Source organism: Schistocerca serialis, chromosome 1 (assembly GCF_023864345.2).
Source record: "Schistocerca serialis cubense isolate TAMUIC-IGC-003099 chromosome 1, iqSchSeri2.2, whole genome shotgun sequence".
NCBI lineage: Eukaryota > Metazoa > Arthropoda > Insecta > Orthoptera > Acrididae > Schistocerca > Schistocerca serialis.
In genome coordinates, this window is record NC_064638.1 from 605859504 (window position 1) to 605883743 (window position 24240).

Genomic DNA, 24240 nt, shown 5'->3' on the forward strand with positions numbered 1-24240 from the left:
TCCTAAACACCCCTAGGTCCACTGTTTCCGATGTGGTAGTGAAGTGGAAACGTAAAGGAACACGTACAGCACAAAAGCGTACAGGCCGACCTCGCCTGTTGACTGACAGACACCGCCGACAGTTGAAGAGGGTCGTAATGTGTAATAGGCAGACATCTATCCAGACCATCACACAGGAATTCCAAACTGCATCGGGATCCACTGCTAGTACTTTGACAGTTAGGCGGGTGGTGAGAAAAATTGGATTTCATGGTCGAGCGGCTGCTCATAAGCCACACATCACGCCGGTAAATGCCAAACGACACCTCGCTTGGTGTAAGGAGCGTAAACATTGGAAGATTGAACAGTGGAAAACGTTGTGTGTCATGGTACACAATGTGGCGATCCGATGGGAGAGTGTGGGTATGGTGAATGTCCGGTGAACTTCATTTGTCAGCGTGTGTAGTGCCAACAATAAAATTCGGAGGCCGTGGTGTTATGGTGTGATAGAGTTTTTCATGGAGGGGGCTTGCACCCCTTGTTGTTTTGCGTGGCACTGAAACAATTCAGGCTTACATTGATATTTTAAGCACCTTGCTTCCCACTGTTGAAGAGCAATTAGGGGGTGGGGATTACGTCTTTCAACACGATCGAGCACCTCTTCATAAGGCACGGCCTGTGGTGGAGTGGTTACACGACAATAACATTCCTGACCTGAATCGTATAGAACACCTTTGGGATGTTTTGGAACGCCAACTTCGTGCCAGGCCTCACCCAGCGACATCGATACCTCTCCTTAGTGCAGCTTTCTCTGAAGAATGGGCTGCCATTCCCCAAGAAACCTTCCAGCATCTTATTGAACGTATGACTGCGAGAGTGGAAGCTGTCATCAAGGCTATGCGTGGGCCAACACCGTATTGAATTCCAGCATTACCGATGGAGGGCGTCACGAACTTGTAAGTCATTCTCAGCTAGGTGACCAGATACTTTTGATCACATAGTGTATGTCAACCAAGCGCACGTTGGCGCATAGCCTATGTGAAACTTGTTCTCCAAATAGTCATTTCTAGATGATACTGCTTGACGAAATGACACTGTGACAACAGCGTGTTTACAGTCTTGGCCGAGGTAAAGGCTTGTTCTCGCAGGCAGAAGACAGCAACGTGATGGGTTAGAGAACTCATACCTGGTGATTACAGAGCCCCAGTGTGGGCTGTAACCATCGTATGGCAGCGAAATTTTGTAGATATTCTAATGAGTTATTTATTTTTATTAATTTTTATTAATGAGTTATTTATGCTCGAAGAAAACTTAGTTCCAATTTTGACCTCCAGGTGTGTTCGTTTCCATTTATAATGGGTTAGATCGAGGACTTGAACAGGGAAGGTCAAACAAGTAAGAAAGTAGTGTTGATTACATTATTAAACTCAACTTACACAGTTCAAAATGAGCACCAGCGACCTCGACGAGGTGCTGTACTGCTTCAGATTCGTACCTTGTGGCCAAAATTGTTTCCGTACTAAAGCTTTAGCACATGTACCAAGATTCGCTGCCATACGATAATTACAGCCCACAATGGGCCACTGTGAGTGGCAGCAGTTTAATTATAACCCTCCAGTACAACTCCCTGGTATTCCTGGAATCTTCTTCTTTTTTCTTGCGTCGCCTCTGCGCCTGTGCTTGCGCCTTGGCGGTGGCCTGTCTCGCTGTAGCCTCGGTACGGCCCTGGAAGTGACTTAGAAGGGAAGGTTTCCAGACAGCAAGAGCAGCGACGCTGGAAGGGATGCTGGAAGAACGGTGGCATAGCGTCGCTGCACAGTGGCAGCTCAAAGGCCACAGTGGCGGTGGCAGCAGCAGTAGCCGGGCGGGGGCGACGGCGAGAAAGCCGGGAGAAAGCGACGGCCCCGGGACTCATGCCACTTCTAGTGCTAGCCTAGCCGACTGCCCGTATCGAATCGAAGCACCAGTTCCTGTGCCGCTCCTGGACAAGAATTTTTCTCACGTCTGGCAGGTCTAGCAGCGTACTTCACCCGTGTTTTCAGACCCACGGTGCCAATGTTGGCGTTTCTGGACCTGTGCATGTGCTGAGCGCTTGATCTCAGCGCCCCGAGGAAGCTGTCAGTTATCAGAGTCAGAGACTCATCACCTATAAGTGGATCGCAGAATATACGAGTACCTTACTGTAACGTTTATTGCCGCAAGGGATTAGCTGAGCGGCCTGAGGCGCTGCAGTCATAGACTGTGCGGCTGGTCCCGGCGGAGGTTCGAGTCCTCCCTTTGGCATGGGTGTGTGTGTTTGTCCTCAGTATAATTTAGGTTAAGTAGTGTGTAAGCTTAGGGACTGATGACCTTAGCAGTTAAGTCCCATAAGATTTCACACACATTTGGCATTTTTTTTTTTTTTTTTTTTTTTTTGTAGCGTTTATTGGTAATTGCCATGACGAAAGAGAATTCCGTCACATGTATACCTTGATTTGCACACTTTAAGCATCCTTCTTAATATCAGGCTTAAGCACTGGTGCTGTACCAAGGCGAGCAGACACGGTCGCAAAGCGATGATGGCAAAATTTAGTTTTCTCTTCTCCCCCAAGAGACACCGTGCCTCTGATCATCAAAAACTAAAGTCCAGCCCATATCCAGAGACGTCGCTATCCACACACCATTGCCACAGATTCTGCTTTATAAGAAGGTACGTGACTGATAGTCACGTTTTAGAACTGTTCCCCTACTGTACGCAGTACACAATGCTGTAAAATTTGTCCATATTTTTTGCATTTAACATTTTCTTAAGCATAATAAGCATAATATCTCGGAAGCACAATAACTGAGGACTTGAGATGTCACCAGGAGGTGAAAACTCGAATTGCCATAGCGAAGGAGGCATTCAACAGAAAGAGGAGACTCTTATGTGGCAAATTAGGTAAAGGACTAAGGAAAATGCTTGGCAAATGTTTTGTCTGGAGTGTGGCAGAAACGTGGACGCTCAGACGAGAGGATGAAAAAAGGTTAGAGGCATTTGAGATGTGGATGTGGAGGAGAATGGAGAGAATAAGCTGGATGGAAAGAGTGAGTAATGAAAGAGTATTGGAAAGGGTTGGTGAGAGAAGATGTCTGCTGAAGGTTGTAAGAGAAAGGAAAAAGAACTGGTTGGGACATTCATTGAGAAGGGAGTGCTTGCTAGTAGATGCTTTGGAAGGATTGGTTTGTAGGAGAAGACTGAGAGGAAGAAGGACATACAAGATGATAGACGACATAAAGGGAAGAGGAAATTATGCAGACCAGAAGAGGATGGCAGAAGACCGGACAGCCTGGAGAACCACCATGTGAAAACCTGCCTTGAGGCAGAACACTGATGATGATGAAGCATAATATGTGGACCACATCTTAATCATGTAAAACACTTCCAAATCATACTACCACCTCCTCCGTACTTTGCTGTTGGCCCTACAATGATTCGCCATTCCCAAACAATTCCACCATATTTCCACAGAGTCACTCCAAATCATTCGTTTCCAGTCATACACTGTCCAGTGGTCCGCTCTTCACACCAAAAGCGTCGCTTAGCATTAATTACAGATACTGTACATGTGATTTTTGAGGAGCTGCTCCATCACTGTACTCCATTCTTTTTAACTCCCTAAGAACACTCATTGTGCTAGCTGGGCTACTGGTGGCACTTTGGAACTCAGAGTGATTCCTTCCGGTGACACCATGCGAAATTTTACAGTAACCCACCGCAGTGTATGACAATGTCAGTACAAGCGGTCTGGCTGGTCTCGGTTTAGCTATGGTTATTCCTTCGCTTTTATACTTTACGATTACGTCACCGACAGTCGAGTTGTGCAACTTTATAAGGGTGGAAATATCCCTAATGGATCTGCTACTCGCGTGACATCCAGTGACTAGAATGAAATTTTCACTCTGCAGCGGAGTGTGCGCTGATATGAAACTTAATGGCAGATTAAAACTGTGTGCCGAGCCGAGACTCGAACTGGGGACCATTGCCTTTCGCGGGCAAGTGCTCTACCGAGCTACCCAAGCACGACTTACGCCCCGTCCTCACAGCTTTTATTCCGCCAGTACCTCGTCTCCTACCTTCCAATTTTCGCAGAAGATCTCCTGCATACCTTACAGTACACCTTGCAGAGCACTTGCCCGCGAAAGGCAAAGGTCCCGAGTTCGAGTCTAAGCCCGGCACACAGTTTTAATCTGCCAGGAAGTTTCATCCAATGTCCAGCCCACGTTCGAAGTCACTGGGATCTGACCGACCACTTCTCCTGCTACTGGTTCGCTACTGACAACGCAATACTCCCTGACTGCTCCGACACTGGTGAGTCCGCCTCTCTTGACATCCAGGATCAATTCCGCATAAAATGGGGATGTCGGATACTTTTGATCGGATAGTACAGTTCTGCTTTCGGCTGCTACAGCTGCAGGGATCGTGGCGATCGCGACACGTGGGATCAGCCGTGGGGCGTCTACCCGCTGATGGACTGGCGATTCGTACCTTTTTATTGAAGCTCCAGTTCTCTGACACAACTTCGCTTTTATGGACCCCGATTTTGGCATGGAATTTTCTGTGAACATGTGTTACTGTTCAAGACGCTCCTGGCAATTTTAACGTTCTTTCTTTGTACGTTCGTTCTTTGTTGCATTTCCGTCCATCTTGATTCCCAGACGCCGGCCGGTGTAGCCGAGCGGTTCTAGGCGCGTCAGTCTAGAACCGCGGGACCACTACGGTCGCAGGTTCGAACCCTGCCTCGGGCATTGATGTGTGTGATGTCCTTAGGTTAGTTAGGTTTAAGTAGTTTTAAGTCTAGGGGACTGATGACCTCAGATGTTAAGTCCCATAGTGCACAGAGCCATTTGAGCCTTTTTTTTTTTTTTTTTGGATTCCCAAACGGTGCGTGCAACGCGCTAATCGGTAGCAGATGAAGAGATATGTTAGTGGGGCATGGCTGAAGGCATTCAAGAAATGTTAGCTAGCCACTGAAAGCAACAGAAAAAGGGGATGGAAGTGCTGGATGCTTAGACAAGAGTAGAACATCTGCAACAGGTGATGCACGCTGTCTGGTGCGGTAGGTAAGCAGAGTGGCAGAAGTTCCTGTATGGACTTAATCTGAAAAGCAATACGCGTGTTTGTAGGCAGCAGCAAATAACCGGATATCCTGCTCACATTCGCTTTAGTAAGACTGCACAAGAGCTGGTCGCCATACACAGCCGTCCCGAGACAACAGCTCCAGGACAGGGGTAACTGAACGCCGGGGCCAGCCCGCGACCACGTGCCCTAATGAGTTGGCGCAGTTAATCAGCAGTTACGAGCCGCACGTGGGTATTACAGCCGATCTGCCCGCTGACAGTGCCGGCTAATGTTGTCCTCATACGCTGCGGGCACGCAATCTGCCGCTAGTAACGCAGGCGTTTCTCATTACAGTCGCACTGCCGTAATGATCGCAGCAGCCGTTCCCGAAGACTTTCGCTCTTGGCCGCGGCGCGGCGCGGCACGCTGTTCCTTTTGCGGCCTAGACATTGACAGCTAGGCGCGGCTGCCTGTGCAGACTCTCTGCAGCCAACGCCTACGCGAGGTCAGGGAACTTGCCAGATGGCGAGAAAGAGAGAGTGAACGAGCGAGCGAGAGAGAGAGAGAGTGAGGGGGGGGGGGGGGGGGGGGTAGATCCCAGTTCGCGGGGCGCTTAGCAGCACGTCGTGCATCGAACTGCACTCGCCGATCGCGTCGTTTAACAGATACTGCTGCTTTCTGATTGATCGCAGACTGATAGGACCGACCATTAGCGCTAACTTGCCTTCTGGCTGCCGTCGGTCAGATGGATGAAATGTTCTCTTGGGAACGAATAATGCCCTAAGTTTCACACGATTCTAAGATCTCTCGAAAGTGTTGAAGCGCTACTAATCGATGGGCGTGACTCATCGGTTCTGGACTCTGTGGCGACTTCCCTTGAAATTTCTTTCTGATCGTCTGACCGTGTAACACTTCCAGCTTCTTATCTTACGGTTTCATGAGCAGCCGGAGCATCTGCTGATATCATGTGTCAGTGTGAATGAAAACTAAGTGAATTCGTTGTCAACAAGAAGGTTGCTTTCAGCACCGCAATGCTTTTCTAGTGTGGTTCTATTTGGGGTGGTGTGGCCTTGACTTCCTACAACAACTGAAGCGCCTTACACATCCAGTGGCATTTTCAACTTAAACTTAAGAAAGAAGCGATAGGTGGCGGGAGAAAATCCTGGGACCCTCTTGACCTGAAGCCCGGAACTCTGAAGTCGTATTCTGGTCTATTTTTGTAATGTATACCATTCTAAAAGCTGATAAAGATATTCTGAATGTCTTCTGCATCCAGTAGTTGTGGTAAATGGACATTTTTAATATATGGATATGCAGATGCAACGTTTACTGCCTTATCAGAGAAATTCCATTCCTCCTGCAACTGGTTACGAACACTACTTGCTCATTCAGGGTTCTTGCAGTTGGATGGCGTGCAGAGCAACGTTTCAGATCAGGCAGGTGCAAGCAGCGTCCGGCATGGCACAGGTAACATTTCCTAGTTGAGAAGGACGAATAATCTGTGCGGGCGAACTAAATTGTTCGTTACATCGCATTGTACTGAACGATTAAAACAAGTTGATATTTATTAAACTGGTCAGAAAACGTTTTGCACGAGATAAATGTGTGCGAACATTTCTAGACTTAGATTCAAGGGAAACTAGAAATGAAACAGTAAGCGTTATGAAACTTAATAAAAACTTGACTGTGAAAAAAAATAGAGATAGCCTGTTCGAAAAGGCACATACCAGAAAATAAATCAAAATCAGTTGTCGGACAAAATTCAATACTATATTACTCTACTTTGAGAACTGTAACATGAAGACACGTTATTGTCTTTAAAGACGAAGCCATCACCAAATGTTGACAGTGGGCACTAGGTAGGAGGTTTCTATCGAGACACTGTATAGCTTTCGAATTTCCTTCGATAGTGATGAGAGGCGCCCGACATGGTACCACCCCCAAACTTCGCTGTCGAGACATGAGGACTACTCACTTGAGGTATGTTTCAGTTTCCAGAATTAATTTTTCACTCTGCAGCTCAGTGCGCGCTGATATCCTTTGTTCCAGTACTGCTGGTGCCACAAGTTTTACAAGATAACTTCTCTGCAGTAGTTGAGATACTGGCTATTTGAAGATGGGTCATGAGTCACGATTGCTTAGCTCAGTTTGTAGAGAACTTGGCCTTAAAAGATAAAATCTCAAGTTCGAGTAACGGTCAGGTATGCAGTTTTAATCAGCCAGCAAGTTTCATACGCTTCAGTGTCTTACCATCTCAGGACTGTCATCTTGGATCAGACAAATCCTGCATTTGTCGATGTCATTCATATAGGTTCCATTCCGGGTGTTCCCTCGCCCACCTCCTTCGTGCATCACAGCTTCGAGGAGTTTGTACTGTTGTTCATAATGGATGCCTGGAGGCCTAACTGATCGCGTGGAACGCGCAGCACCACTGGAGTCTCCTCGAGTACCTGCGACCCACAATTTGTACGAGCACATGACGGACCTCATTTGTTGATGTAGACCGCAAGCAACCACTACCAGCCACATCTTTCATATTTTGTGTTACGTGATAGCGACCTAATGTTCGAACGGTATTGCTGTAGTGTACACTAATTCGGCGAGCAGCTTTTAACAGTCCGTTTTGCCCTTAAGTGACAATGCACGCGAGGTCTAACACTGCAACGATTCTTTGAGGCATATTGACAAACTAAAGTCTGCGTAAGCCCCACTGCTTTGTTCACCAGTGAAGGCATACTGCGCTCCACTGTACTGCACTGAGAATACGAGTTTGTTTTTGTCTCCATTCGATAAGAAGCTGCACGTCGTTAGAGTGTTGAGAAAGAGGTTTCCAGTCGAAAAAACAAAAATGGTTCAAATGGCTCTGAGCACTATGGGACTTAACATCTGTGGTCATCAGTCCCCTAGAACTTAGAACTACTTAAACCTAACTAACCTAAGGACATCACACACATCCATGCCCGAGGCAGGATTCGAACCTGCGACCGCAGCGGTCACGCGGTTCCAGACTGAAGCGCCTAGAACCGCACGGCCACACCGGCCGGCTCGAAAAAACAAATGCTGCTGGTGAGGTATTTCTTTTGTTGTGCAGTATATTAGAGCCGAATCAAGAAAAGTGAGTGACTGGTTGTGTACCTAGCGCTTATAGTTGTCGATATGTGGTTGACAGTTTTTGAGTGCTTTGTATCGACTGACCATTAATAAATGAAACTACCATTCTGTAACTTTTGTTATGTGCACAGGCGTGGCACCGCCACGGAACCGGACGCATCTCACTATTCTAGCCGATAGCAGGTGCTCGACCCAGAAGCAGGGACCGCGGAAAAGAAAAACCTCTTATGTGCGGGTCATTCTGTGCGGGGGCCCAGAGAGTCGGAACACTGTGTAGAGACTGACCTGGAGAAAAGCACGGAACACAGTCAGCATGAATAACCGAAACAACAAGCAAGCAGGATCAAGAATACGGCACGACGCGATAGCCATCAGGTCCGTGTTAGTCATCTCAGCGGAAGAACTGATTGAACTGGTCATTCGCCGCTGTCGAGTGAACACCAACGCACTATTCTGCCAGCTCGTCTACGTCCATATGTATGTCCGCTGACAGATATACTTAAGGAACAATGTAGATAACATTTAGAGGAAACTAACGATACAGAAGAGTGCAAAACGTTGTGAAACTGTGTCACTACACTAATTAGCACCTGTTGACGACAGTGTTTTTATTATTTATTCAATGGCTCCCTCATTTTGACGTACTGATAACGATAACTTATCGTTATGTTAACTACGTTCTGTGAGAACTCCTAATGTTCTGCAGGTTTTCAGCATTGCTACCTTCTGCGGTTGAAACAGGACGAATGATGCTATCGGTCTTCTGTCACCACTAGGACGATCTGCAGCAAATTTCTGTCCCTGTATGACTTTTATTTAATATGCCAGACCCCTGTATGTGATCTTCTAATCACTGTAGACTATTTACAAATTATATTTATTGTGAACTACAATGTCTATAAGGAAGGAGATTGCCTAGCTTGGTTTGTCAAATCGACAACTTCAGATTGTTTCATCGGTTACTAGCGACCCGCCCTGGCTTCGCACATGTAGCACAAAGTGCCTCTGACCGGACGACTTGTCTGGCGTATCGGCAGTTTATTTATGGGCCACTGTGTCGAGTTATGATTAAACTTCAGAGAACAATATTAGGTAACTGAAGATCATCACCTTCATACAACTTAAAAATAAGCAGAGCGTGCTCGGAAAGTTCTCTGGGGACACGAATGTTATCTGAGTCGTCGGAGCTTCCTCACAATGTTATTCATTGTTTTAAGTATGGTTTTAGGGTTTTTGATCAGTCAAGTTTAAAATCATGTTTTAGTCTCACTAGCATTGAATTTTAAATGTGTTCCTCTTTGCTTGGTCTTTTAATTAATTTAAAAAATAAATAAAAGCTTAATTGGCTGCTGTGTGATTGAAACTGTGTAAAATAAATTTGTGTTCTACCAGTGAATGAAGTGTGTAAAATCCCAATTGGTTTTCCTACCTGGCTGAATTAAGAGGCCATAATTATCGCCATAGAATGAAATTTTCACTCTGCATCGGAGTGTGCGCTGATATGAAACTTCATGGCAGATTAGAACTGTGTGTCGGACCGAGAATCGAACACGGGATCCGAGTTCGTGGCTCAGTCGCACACAGTTTGTCTGCCAGAAAATTTTACGAATATTGTATGTTCTGTATTTAATTTGGTGTGGAATGCCAGAACTATGAACGTGAAACGGAAACTAGAAAATCTGAAAGGGAAATACTAAGGCTGAGTCTAGATATAACGGGGGCCAGTGAAATGAAATGGAAAGAAAACAACGATTTTTGTTCGGATGAATATAGGATAATATCAACAGCAGCAGGAAAAGCTATAATGGGAGTAGAATTCGTTATGAATAGGAAGGTAGCGCAGAGCGTGAACTACTGTGGACGGTTCAGTGTCAGGGTTGTTCTCATCAGAACCGAGAGCAAACAGCACCGACAGTAATACACTCCTGGAAATTGAAATAAGAACACCGTGAATGCATTGTCCCAGGAAGGGGAAACTTTATTGACACATTCCTGGGGTCAGATACATCACATGATCACACTGACAGAACCACAGGCACATAGACACAGGCAACAGAGCATGCACAATGTCGGCACTAGTACAGTGTATATCCACCTTTCGCCGCAATGCAGGCTGCTATTCTCCCATGGAGACGATCGTAGAGATGCTGGATGTAGTCCTGTGGAACGGCTTGCCATGCCATTTCCACCTGGCGCCTCAGTTGGACCAGCGTTCGTGCTGGACATGCAGACCGCGTGAGACGACGCTTCATCCAGTCCCAAACATGCTCAATGGGGGACAGATCCGGAGATCTTGCTGGCCAGGTTAGTTGACTTACACCTTCTAGAGCACGTTGGGTGGCACGGGATACATGCGGACGTGCATTGTCCTGTTGGAACAGCAAGTTCCCTTGCCGGTCTAGGAATGGTAGAACGATGGGTTCGATGACGGTTTGGATGTACCGTGCACTATTCAGTGTCCCCTCGACGATCACCAGTGGTGTACGGCCAGTGTAGGAGATCGCTCCCCACACCATGATGCCGGGTGTTGGCCCTGTGTGCCTCGGTCGTATGCAGTCCTGATTGTGGCGCTCACCTGCACGGCGCCAAACACGCATACGACCATCATTGGCACCAAGGCAGAAGCGACTCTCATCGCTGAAGACGACACGTCTCCATTCGTCCCTCCATACACGCCTGTCGCGACACCACTGGAGGCGGGCTGCACGATGTTGGGGCGTGAGCGGAAGACGGCCTAACGGTGTGCGGGACCGTAGCCCAGCTTCATGGAGACGGTTGCGAATGGTCCTCGCCGATACCCCAGGAGCAACAGTGTCCCTAATTTACTGGGACGTGGCGGTGCGGTCCCCTACGGCACTGCGTAGGATCCTACGGTCTTGGCGTGCATCCGTGCGTCGCTGCGGTCCGGTCCCAGGTCGACGGGCACGTGCACCTTCCGCCGACCACTGGCGACAACATCGATGTACTGTGGAGACCTCACGCCCCACATGTTGAGCAATTCGGCGGTACGTCCACCCGGCCTCCCGCATGCCCACTATACGCCCTCGCTCAAAGTCCGTCAACTGCACATACGGTTCACGTCCACGCTGTCGCGGCATGCTACCAGTGTTAAAGACTGCGATGGAGCTCCGTATGCCACGGCAAACTGGCTGACACTGACGGCGGCGGTGCACAAATGCTGCGCAGCTAGCGCCATTCGACGGCCAACACCGCGGTTCCTGGTGTGTCCGCTGTGCCGTGCGTGTGATCATTGCTTGTACAGCCCTCTCGCAGTGTCCGGAGCAAGTATGGTGGGTCTGACACACCGGTGTCAATGTGTTCTTTTTTCCATTTCCGGGAGTGTAGTTTAAGTATAAATGCTGACGTCACAAGCAGAAGCTAAGAGATAGAGAAAGCGTATGAGGATATTGAACGGGCAATTCAGTACGTAAAAGGAGAACAGTAAGCTAATACTCATGTGGGACTGGAATGTGATTGTAGGGGAAGGAGTAGAAGAAAGGGCTACAGCAAAATATGAGCTTGGTAGGAGGAATGAGAGAGGAGAGAGACTGCGTTCTACAATAAATTTCAGCTAGTAATGGCGAATACTCTGTTCAGGAACCACAAGAGGAGGAGGGTTACTTGGAAAAGGCCGAGAGATACGGGAATATTCCAGTAAGATGACATCGTGATCAGGTAGCCATTCCGAAATAAGATATTGGATTGTAGGGTGAACCCAAGACCAGGTAATATAGTAATGAGGAAGAGTAGGGTGAAGTTCAAGAGAATAGTCAGGAAGAATCAATACATAAAGAAATGGGATACGGAAGTATTAAGGAGTGAAGAGACACACTTAAAATTCTCTCAGGCTATAGATACAGCAGTAATGAATAGCTCAGTAGACAGTTCAGTTAAAGAGCCATGGTCATCTCTAAAAAGAGCAATCACAGATGCTGGTAAGAAAAACATAGATACAAGGAAGGTAACTGCGAAAAAACTGTGGGTAGCAGAAGAAATACTTCAGCTGACCGACGAAAGAAGTAAATACAAAAATGTTTAGCGAAATTCAGTAATACGGAAATACAGGTCACTTAGGAATGAAATAAATGGGAAGTGGAGGGGACCTAAGGCGAAATGGCTGCATGAATAATGTGAAGAAATCGAAAAACAAATGATTGTCGGAAGGACTGACTCAGCATACAGAAATGTCTAAACAACCTTTGGTGAAAATAGAAGCAAGGATGGAATTCTATTGTTGAAAGCACAGGAGGGACCGGATAGGTGGAACGAGTACACTGAGGTCCTTTTTGAGGGGGTGGACTTGTCTGATGACGTGATGGGGGAAGAAGTCGACAGTAAGGAGACAGGAGATCCGGTATTAGAAACGAAATTTACAAGAGCTTAGGACGACCTAAGATCAAAAAGGCAGATGGGATAGAGAACATTCTATCGGAATTTGTAATATCATTGGGGGAAAGTGGCGATAAAACGATCATTCTCGTTGGTGTGTGGAATGTATGAGTCTGGCAATATACCATCTGACTTTCGGAGAAATATCGTCCACACAATTATGAAGATAGTAAGAGCCGAGAAGTGCTAGATCTGTCGCACAACCACCTTGACAGCTCTTGCATTCTAGTTACTGATGACAATAATATACAGAAGCACAGAAAGGAAATCGAGGGTCTCATAGATGATGGTCAATTTGACTTTAGAAAAGGTAAAGGCACCAGAGGCAGTGTTCTGATGTTGCTGTTGGCACTGGAAGTAAGACTAGAAAAAAAAAAAAAAAAAAAAAAAAAAAGATAACACGTTCACAGGACATGTCAATCTGGAAAAACCTTTCGACAATGTGAAATGGTACAAGATGTTCTAAATTCTGAGAAAAACAGGGATAAGCTATATGGAAAGACGGGTAATGTACAAGAACCAAGAGGGAACAATAGGGCTAGAACACCAAGATCGAAGTGCTCGGCCGCGCGGGCTTAGCCGAGCGGTCTAAGCGCTGCTGTCATGGACTGTGCGTCTGGTCCCGGCGGAGGTTCGAGTCCTCCCTCGGACATGGGTGTGTGTGTTTGTCCTTAGGATAATTTAGGTTAAGTAGTATGTAGGCTTAGGGACTGATGACCTTAACAGTTAAGTCCCATAAGATTTCACACACATTTGAACATTTTTGAAGTGCTCGGATTAAAAAGGGTGTGGGACTGGGATGTAATCCTTCGTTCCTATTATTGAATCTATGCATAGAAGAACCAATGACAGAAAAAAAAGAAAGTTTCAAGAGTGCGATTAAAATTCAGGACTAAAGGATATCATTGATACGATTCGCTGATGACATTGCTATAGTCAGTGTAAGTGAAGAAGAATTACAGTATCTGTTGAATATAATGAACAGAATATGGACTGAGAGTAAATCGAAGAAAGACGAAGGTAATTTGAAGTAGCAGAAATGAGACAAGCGAGAAACATGAGATCAAGAGTGGTGGTCACGAATTAGACGATTTTAAGGGACTCATCTACCGGGCCAGAAAAATAACGCAAGATGGACGGAGAAAAAAAGGACATAAAAGCCGACTCTTTTTTGTGGGTCATCAGTCTTCTGACTGGTTTGATGGCCCCGCCACGAATTCCTCTCATGTGCTAAGCTCTTCATCTCAAAGTAGCATTCGCAACCTAAGTCCTCTATTATTTGCTGGATGTATTCCAATCTCTGTTTTCCTCTACAATTTTTGCCTTCTACAGGTCCCTCTAGTACCATGGAAGTCATTCCCTCATGTCTTAACAGATGTTCTGTCATCCGACCCCTTCTCCTTATCAGTGTTTTTCAAATATTCCTTTCCTCTTCGATGCTGCACTCAACCTCCTAAATCATTACCTTATCAGTCCTTCTAATTTTCAACATTCGGCTGTAGCACCACATCTCAAATGAAATTAGAAGTAATTTAACACCATCAGCTGCTGATGGGCCTTGATATATATCAACGGGGACAGGCGAAAATGTGTGCCACGACCGGGATTCGAACCCGGGATCTCCTGCTTACATGGCAGACGCTCTATCCATCTGAGCCACCGAGGGCACAGAGGATAGCGTGACTGCGGGGACTATCTCGCGTACGCCTCCCGCGAGAGCCACCACATTCTTACCATGTATGTCCACACACTACATACGTAATGTCCCACCCCAATTTCGTTCTAGACGGCTGCAGATCAACAATGGTGTCTGTTCTTTCGGATATGTCCGAAAGAACAGACACCATATATATATGTAAGTATACAACTCAAATGCTTCGATTCTCTTCTGTTCCGGTTTTCTCACAGTCCATGTTTCACTACCATACCATGCTGTACTCCAGACGTGCATTCTCAGAAATTTCTTTCTCAAATTAAGGCCGATATTTGATATTAGTAGACTTCTCTTGGCCCGGAATGCCCTTTCTGCCATTGCTAGTCTGCTTTTGATGTCCTCTCTGCTCCGTCCGTCACTCGTTATTTTACTGCCTAGGTAGCAGAATTCCTTAACTTCATCTGCTGTGTGACCCTCTGTCCTGATATTAAGTTTCTCGCTGTTCTCATTTCTACTATTTCTCATTACCTTCGTCTTTCTTCGATTTACTCTCAATCCATACTCTACGCATTACACTGTTCATTTCATTCCAGATCATCTAATTCTTCTTCACTTTCACTCAGGATAGCAATGTCATCAGCGAATCGTATCACTGATATCCTTTCACCTTGAATTTTAATTCCACTCCTGAACCTTTCTTTTGTTTCCATCATTGCTTCCTCGATGTACAGACTGGACAGTAGGGGTGAAAGACTACATCCTTGTCTTACACCCTTTTTAATATGAGCTCTTCGTTCTTGGTCACCCACTCTTATTATTCGCTCTTGGCTTTCGTACATATTGTATATGACCCGTCTCTACCTTGCACCATCTTATAATGTCGAACGCTTTTTCCAGGTCGACAAATCCTATGAACGTCTCTGGATTTTTCTTTAGTCTTGCGTCCATTATTAACCGCAACCTCAGAATTGCCTCTCTCGTGCCTTTACCTTTCCTAAAGCCAAACTGATCGTCATCTAGCGCATCCTCAATTTTCTTTTCCATTCTTCTGTATATTGTTCTCCTTAGCAACTAGGATACATGAGCTGTTAAGCTGATTGTGCGATAATTCTCGCAATTGTTAGCTCTTGCCGTCTTCGGAATTGTGTGGATGATGTTTTTCCGAAAGTCAGATGGTATGTCGCCAGACTCACACATTCTACACACCAACGAGAATAGTAGTTTTGTTGCCACTTCACCCGACGATTTTAAAAATTCTGATCGAATGCTATCTATCTCTTCCTATCTTTGTTCCTAAAGTCGTCCAAAGCTCTTTTAAATTCTGATTCTAATACCGAGACCCCTATCTCTTCTAAATCGACTCCTGTTTCTTCTTCTATCACATCAGACAAATCTTCCCCCTCATTGAGGCTTTCAATGTATTCTTTCCTCCTATCCGCTCTCTCGTCTGCATTTAACAGCGGGATTCCCGTTGCACTCTTAATGTTTTCACCCTTGCTTTTAATGTCACCGATGGTTGTTTTGAATTTCCTGTATGCTGAGTCAGTCCTAGCGACAATCATTTCTTTTTCGATTTTTTTCACATTTTTCATGCAGCCATTTCGTCTTGGCTTCCCTGCACTTCCTACTTATTTCATTCCTCAGCGACTTATATTTCTGTATTCCTGAGTCTCTCGGAATATTTTTGACTTCCTTCTTTCATCGATCAATTGAAGTATTTTTTCTGTTACCCATGGTTTCTTCGCAGTTACCTTCTTTGTACCTATGTTTTCCTTCCCAAGTTCTATTGTCGCCCTTTTTGGGGATGTCCATTCCTCTTCAACTGTACTGCCTACTGAGCTATTCCTTAGGTGTATCTGTAACCTTAGAAAACTTATCTCCTCATTTCTTAGTACTTTCGTATCCCACTTCTTTGCGTATTGATTCTTCGTGACTGATGTCTTAAACTTCAGCCTACTCGTCATCACTACTATGTTGTGATCTGAGTGTATATCTGCTCCTGGGTACGCCTTGCAATCCAGTATTTGATTTCGGAGTCTCTTTCCGACCGTGATGTAATCTGACTGAAATCTTCCCGTACCACCGGCCTTTTTAAAGTATACCTCCTCCTCTTGTAATTCCTGGACAGAGTATTCGCTATAACTGGCTGAAGTTTATTACAGAACTCAATTAGTCTTTCTCCTCTCTCATTCCTTGTCCCAGGCCCATGTTCTCCTGTAACCCTTTCTTCTACTGCTTCCCCTACGACTGCATTCCAGTCCCCCATGACTATTAGATTTTCATCTCCCTTTACATACTATATTACCCCTTCAATATCATCATACACTTTCTCTATCACTTCATCCTCAGCTTGCGACGTCGGCATGTACACCTGAACTATCGTTGTCGTTGTTGGTTTGCTGTCGATTCTGATAAGAATGACCCTATCGCTGAACTGTTAACAGTAACACACTCTCTGCTCTCCCCTTCCTATTCATAACGAATCCAACTCCCGTTGCATCATTTTCTGCTGCTGTTGATATTACTCATCTGATCAGAAATCCTTGTCTTCTTTCCACTTCACATCACTGACCCCAACTATATCCAGATTGAGCCTTTGCATTTCCCTTTTCAGATTTTCTAGAGTCCCTACCATGTTCAAGTTTCTGTCATTCCACGCCTCGACTCATAGAATGTTATTATTTCGTTGAGTATTCAGTCTTTTTCTCATAGCAACCTTCTCCTTGGCAGCCCCTTCGCGGAGATCCGAATGGGGGACTCTTCGGGAATCTTTTGCTAAAGGAGAGATCATCATGACACTTCTTCAATTACAGGCCACATGTCCTGTGGATACACGTTACGTGTCTTTAATGCAGTGGTTTCCATTGCCTTCTGCATCCTCATGCCGTTGACGAGATTCTTCCGCCTTCAGGGACAGTTTCCCACCCCTAGGACAAGAGAGTGCCCTGAACCTCTATCCGCTCCTCCGCCCTCTTTGACAAGGCCGTTGGCTACCAATGCTGATTAGTAATCAAATTTTAAGCAGCTTCGGGATTCGAACCCGAGACTGAAGACGTTTCGATTATGAATCAAAGAAGCTGACCACGACTAACATTGACAAAAATGGGTATTCTTGGACCCGAGAAGTCTACTAGTGTCAAAGACAGGCCTTAATTCGAGGAATAAAATTCTGATAATGTACATTTGGAGCACAGCATTTTATGGTAGTGAAACATGGACTATGGGATGACCGGAACAGATGAGAATCGAAGCGTTTGAGATGTCGCGTTACGGAAGAATTTTGAAAATTAAGTGGACTGATTTGGTAATGTATGAGCAGATTCCCCACTGAATCGGCAAGGAAAGTAATATACCGAAAACAATGACAACAAGAAGGGACAGGATGGTTGCACATCTGTTAAGACACCAGAGAATAACTTCCTTGGTACTAGCGGGAGCTGCAGAGGGTAAAAACTGTAGAGTAACAGAGTCTAGAAAGCATCTAGCAAATAATTGACTACGTAGGTTGCAAATGCTGGGACGAAAAGGTTGGCGCAGGTGAGGAATTCTTCACGGATCGCATCAGACCAGTCAGAAGAGTCACTCGATTCGCCTGACTGCGTCAGCAGTTCGACGCGAACTGTGGCCAGTTTCTGGTCAACCAGCTCCAGTGCTAGTCCAGCATGGGCTACATTTTCTGTGAGACGTTTCTCCTCATTTCCCTTCACCCCCTTAAAAGTTAACTTTATACCAAAAGAATCTGTTCTTATCGGCTTAGTGTCTAGTACGTCCTGCATCGCAGTTAGTTTAGGAAGATAGCAGTACGTCGCTTGGGTCTCCCAGGAGCAATAGCTCGCGCTAGCCTGGCACTACAGTTGAGTGACCTTGCGTCTGTCGTCTGTGCCCACGATCCTCCTTCACGAATCAGTCGACCTGTTAGTGAAAACTGTATCAAAGTACCTACGATAGTTCCTGAGACTATCCTGAATATGAAGACAATATGAATAGATTAAACTTTGGTTCCAATAATTTCTGAATTTGACATTATATATATATATATATATATATATATATATATATATATATATATAATTATGGGAGAATTATATCTGTGCTGCAAATGAAAGTCTTTCATTTCAGGCTCCGTGCTTTAGATGTCTCTGGCATACGATGTTAGTTTTCCTGCACATTTAGGCATCCATTGGTATTTGCATGAATAAATAAATGAGCTTGAATTTCAGCTAAAAAAGCGTTAAAGTCAATAGATAAGACAGATGTACTGTGGCTCAGCTAAATCAGAAGAGGTTAGCAAATACCGCCTTATTTGCAGATGATCAGACTATTTTATGTCTTAGGACATGATATGCAAAAATATGTTGGCCTGCTTCACAAAATTTCTCAAACATAGAACTGCAAAAAAAATCAGCAGTCAAAAATGTAAGGGAAAGACTCAATGCAATCACAAACCACACTTCATATACTACGTCTTCGGTGCAGTCTGATGTACAATTAGAACCAAGACCTTAAAGGTAATATTGCGTTTTGTCGAAAATATATAGTACAACGTGTTCAAAAATGTTTGTGAAATCTTATGGGACTTAACTGCTAAGGTCACCAGTCCCGAAGCTTACACACTACTTAACCTAAATTATCCTAAGGACAAACACACACACCCATGTCCGAGGGAGGACTCGAACCTCCGCCGGGACCAGCCGCACAGTCAAAGACTGCAGTGCCTTAGACCGCTTTTTTGTGCAATAATCTTTATGGAACAAACTAACAGTACATTGATATATACACAGTGCAACAGTTCTTCAAGGTCCCTTTTAAACATATACAAATGATTGTTAGTTAAACAAAAATATTAGAATAACATTAAATACAACAAAACATAACATATTCTGTCTTCCTCTTTTTTTTCTGTTCGATGCATGAGAACATGGATAAGGGTGTTGCATCATGTGACGGGTAGGCATGGCACACCCCACGTTTGAGGGGGGTCAGGGAAGACGCTGCGGAGGTAACCGGCAAAAGTTTGTCGGTAAGATGGCTTTCGGGTGAGGGTGCTATGCGCGGTCACAACTTTGCACCAGAAGTCAAGGACTGTATGCGGACCACTCTGAAAGAGGTATCCTAAAGCCTGTCCTCGAAACCAGATTAGTGTATGGTGCTTAGTAAGAGGGAAGTGAAATGTCTGGGGCTACAACAAGAAATCCGGGTTTACCGTCGTTGGCGAGGCACAGAGGTAAATGCCCACGATTCGTTGGATGAGGAGCCATACGTTTCGTTTGAGGGGGCACGTAAGACGGTGCTCGTCGGTGTCTTTGAGCTGACAGTCAGGGCAGAGTGGGGAGGTGGCCAGTCCTATGCGATAAAGTCGACTATTAGTCGGGAATTTACCATAGACTAAAATATAGCAGAGTGCAGACACAGACTACGATAAAAAGGGTGCATGCACCCCCCCCCTCCCCCCAAACTGTTCGCCAGTTAATGTCAGGGTGCTGTAGCACCATGGGGTCGCAAGGGTTGGACAGCATAAACAAACGATAATAATCTTTTGTACGGGGAGGACGGGTGACTGGAAGATCGGGCCGAACGTAGCTGAGTTATATGAAACAATTGACGAGGTGATACAATAATGGAGACATAGGTGCCACATTGATCGGTGGATCGAGAGAAGCTGGTCGGAGGATATCTAAGAGACTGCGTGTTAAGGACGGGACCGGCCCCCGCCAGTGCCGCAACAGAGTGTGGACAAAGAGTGCAGAAGATCGTGCCCGCACGTTGACGAGTCCGAGGCCACCTTTTGCAGGAGGCAGTGTTAGAGTGTTGTAGCGGACTTTGAAAAGTGCCCCTGCTGACACGAAATATCCAAAGGCTGGTTAGATGAGGCGACCAAGGAGTAACGGCATTGGGAGGATCTGGGCGACGCGTACCAGTTTAGGGGCGACATACATGTTGACATAGGACACACGTTGGAGTTGATTTAGGTTACGGTGCACTTGACCGCGGTCATAGTGCCGAATCGAATGCAAAAGCCGCCGGTAAGCGAGTGTGTGGAGCTCGTAAATTCGATACCCAAGTAACGAAGGGTGGTACTGACTGGGAGTGGGATCGGCACCATAGCAGGGAGGCCGCGCCCGATGTGCATCATAGTGCTCGGCTAATCCCGCGTGACACAACGTGTAAATTGTCGGGTGGTATTGCAAAAGAGAAAGAAAAGTACAAGCGCGGAAAACAAAGGCTTTGCTAGTCTTTTCTATGGGAGACAGGTGTGTGTGCTGAAAGCTAGAGACGAATCCAATATGCATACAGCTGAAACGAGATTCCTAGATGCAATTAAGGTCTTCTCCAAAGAGACCGCATAAGAAATTAGAATACCGAAAAAGACATAATACTAGAAAAGAAATAACTGTCCATCCCATGAAAGCCAAAATGAGTGAATATCGAATGAAGCAATTACAACGTTTCGTGACGCAAAAACTCGTAAATAAAGTGCGACGGACTATTGATGCGACGATAAATGTAAAATACTTGCACGAGAGATAAATACTCTGTGGAATTTAAGCATCTCCGTGCGAACTCGATAACAAAGATATATCGACTGTATTAAGCTACTTCAAAGAGATAATTATCCCCTGTTGGACATTGGAAGAGAGATGTTCTATATCGGATTGAGAGGAGATTGTTGGAAGCCGCCATTAAGGCAGTAATCTATGTTTTACGGTATTGAAGAAAATAAATACATATAAAAGCACAAAAGGAGTACCAGGTGTGTAGAATTCATAACCCTTAATCATTTCAAAAGAAATATTCATTAATTATAAAGACCAAAGTCGTTCTGGAATGTTGTGTGGTTTGATGGTGCGAACCTGCAGTTTTACACGGTTTTGGGATTCGTCGAGAATATTTCTCCGAAAACCTAAATAATTTCACGAACTAAAGATGGACGCCACATTCCATCCACATGACACAGCATAGCACTTGGCTGTACCGATCGATTTCCGTAGAGCGATAAATTATCTTTACCGATTTCAGGTGGAGAAGTTCCAGCAAGGAGACTCAACGAGATCTGCTGCTGCGAATCGCATATGGTATTACCGTATTCATTAACTTACGGAGAACAGTAAGCAATACAGACTTCATAACCACCGCAAACATAATTAAAAGGACTCAAATAAAAGGAGCAAACAGTGAAAAGGAATCGCTCAACCAAACCATAAATAAAATTCAATTAATAATAATAAGCAATCACATTAATAAAACGCTCATTGAATAATAGAGAGAATAAAAATAAGAACTTTAAACAGTTCCAGCATTTAATGACAATGGATGAAAATTGCGTCCCAAAATTAGCTCTACGTCGTACCCCTTCAAGATGACGCAGTGTGTGATGTCTCAGAAAGATACGGAGTGTTAAATCTGCAATACCTAGTGATCTACCCATAAAACAGTTTGTTTTGTTGTTAGTCGTCACACTTAATGTCGGTCACTTGCTTGTGAACCCACTTTAAAAAAATTGATATTTTGTTTTCCATCTTAAAACGAAGTTTAAAGTATAATGAACTAATTGGCAGTTAAAAGAACTGGATTGGACATTGGGAAGTTGTTTAAAAATCAACGTAAACGTCACTCGTTGTGCAGCCGTACGCATTTTTCGCCTGCTTTCCCACGTCAAATGTCGTCGTTAAACTCCCGTTGGGAATAGTTATACTAAGCAACTGTTTTACGTGTTGGTAGCCCTGTTAAAAGACACACTTGTTGATGCTCGTAAGATTTCCCTTGTATATCTTTCGTTTACGATCGTGATTTTGCGTTTAAACTTTCGTGTAGCTTGCTGCAGTTTATCCACAAGAAGTCATCAAAGTATCAAGATGATGTAGAAGCGACGAAGAAAATAATTTCGGCTACCTTCTTCCACAAAGCGTCTACAGATGACGCGCACTAGCACGGGTTTTTTGACAGTCATGTAGCCCCAGCATGTGGATGCAGGAAAGCACGTGAACTGATGGAGTTTGTGATCAACATCACTCCCTGCTATTTGAAGTATTAAAACCAATGAGGCCCATATACCGGAACATAATCGACATTAAATTATCGTCGTAGTGCTTATGTAGGAAGACGATAGATGTGACCAAGGTTTTCAACCATTTGATACGGAGACGCCTGCCAAAACGAGGTTTAGTTTGATTCAAAACTATGTGATTAGGATGAGTTGGATGCTGTAATTAGTTTTTGGTGATGGGGCAGTTAGCAGGTGGGAAGTTATAGTTACTAAGAATATATTCTGCGTTCAGTATGAGACCATCACTGGAGGCGCTTGATTCCATGAGAGCGGCCAAAGTTGAAAACGGAGTCTTCGAGGCAACTAAAGAGGCCAGGTAAAAAGCTGAAAGGAAGAGAGAAGATGGGGAGCATGTAAACCAAGATGATTATGCAACTGGAATATATTAGAAATAACAGAGGGGAGTCACAGATGAGATATAACTTTAAACTGAATTTCTTGAGAGTTAAATTTTCTGACATGTTTATTTTATGCACAAAAAAATCCGTTTGAGCTAGAGTTCTGAATTTTTATGGAATGTTTCAGGATACTATTTGGAGGAGAGTGGGCTATAGACACTAACGTACTATCAACAGTAAGAAAATACATTACCCAAAAAAGTAGCCTTAATTTTATCAGCTGGAGATATTTCTAGAATCAAAAATTGTGATTAAAATAAAATGATTGTAGTCTACGTTGTAGGTAGATATGTTTTAATGTTTCACGCAGCTGAGTAAGACAGATAGTGCACAGATTCCAAGTAAGCACCGGCAAGTAAAAAATGTAAAAAAAGCCGTAATTAAGTCAATATGAGAACTAACGTGATTGCAATTTTGTCATATGATGACATGATGGAGACCGTGGCTGTTGTTTGAAGACAAATGTTGATGGTTTTAGGATAGCAACCAGTCACAAATTTACTTTCAGTTCCTTTATTCAAAGGGCACCGTTACCGGTTTCGAATCGTTGTGATTCATCCTCAGGCGGTTTACACGCTTTCTTTATGACATGTTGTGTGTTTTTTACAAATTAATTTTCCTAAAATATAAATAATACATAATTATAGACACACCACACACAGATGGTTGCGTTACAGATTTTCGTTGCATGTGACTTACGTGAAACGTCGGTTGGATTGTTTGTTTCCATAACATTCGTCCAACAGATGTAAATGCATTCCCACTGCATTCTTGTTGTTGCACACGTAAATTGTTCTCACTAAACACTTTCGATTTGTCACTGAGAAGATTTCTACCACACGCCACATGTTTTGATACATACAAAGAGCTTACAAACATATGATATCACAGATGCTATGATATATCGAAACATTTGACGATGATGTCCTGTGTTTGGAAAGGATCATATATTCATTTACGCAACTGTAATACCTTTTACACTAGTACAGAGACATTGAATTTTTGAGTTGATATTTTTAAATTAATTATAAAGTTTTTTTTAAAATAACTGTATAGGTAAAATAGTATAATATTTAATTACATTTAGCATCATGAGAATTATAGTAACACATAAATTTGCTACTTGATCTGCAGATAGGTGTACTAATATTATTTGCTTTTGAGGCTGGAAAGTAATTTTTGGAAATTTTTCAGGAAAGGGGTGTTAGCTAACTCTGTTTGTTCGTTAAGGATATAGTCTGGGGTACTGTTTTTGTGTGTGTGTATTCCTAATTCTTCTAATATATTCATAGTGGCTCCTTTTTCCGCACCAAGCAAAATTTTTGTCATCTATGTTTCCCACTGAATGGTTTTCTTCAGCAATATGAGCTGCAAATGCTGATTTGTTCAAGTTACCAAGTCTGAAAGCATCAATATGTTCTTTGTATCTAATTTTGATGCTAACGATTCGAAACCGGTAACGGTGCCCTTTGAATAAAGGAACTGAAAGTAAATTTGTGGCTGGTTGCTGTCCTAACACCATCAACTAATGTGATTAATTGAAAATCAAAATGTCCAGCATAAAACACTCCTATTGTCCAACAAC

The 24240-nt window shown here is 44.2% G+C and overlaps 1 long non-coding RNA gene and 1 other non-coding gene across 2 annotated transcripts in view; one reads left to right on the forward strand and one right to left on the reverse strand.

The window, feature by feature from the left end:
- LOC126477399 (uncharacterized) overlaps positions 1 to 24240 on the forward strand; it is a 439678-nt gene that overhangs the window by 181063 nt on the left and 234375 nt on the right. The window lies entirely within an intron of this gene.
- Trnat-ugu (transfer RNA threonine (anticodon UGU)) lies at positions 14152 to 14226 on the reverse strand. Its single transcript has one exon. It is a non-coding gene; the product is annotated as a tRNA-Thr (tRNA).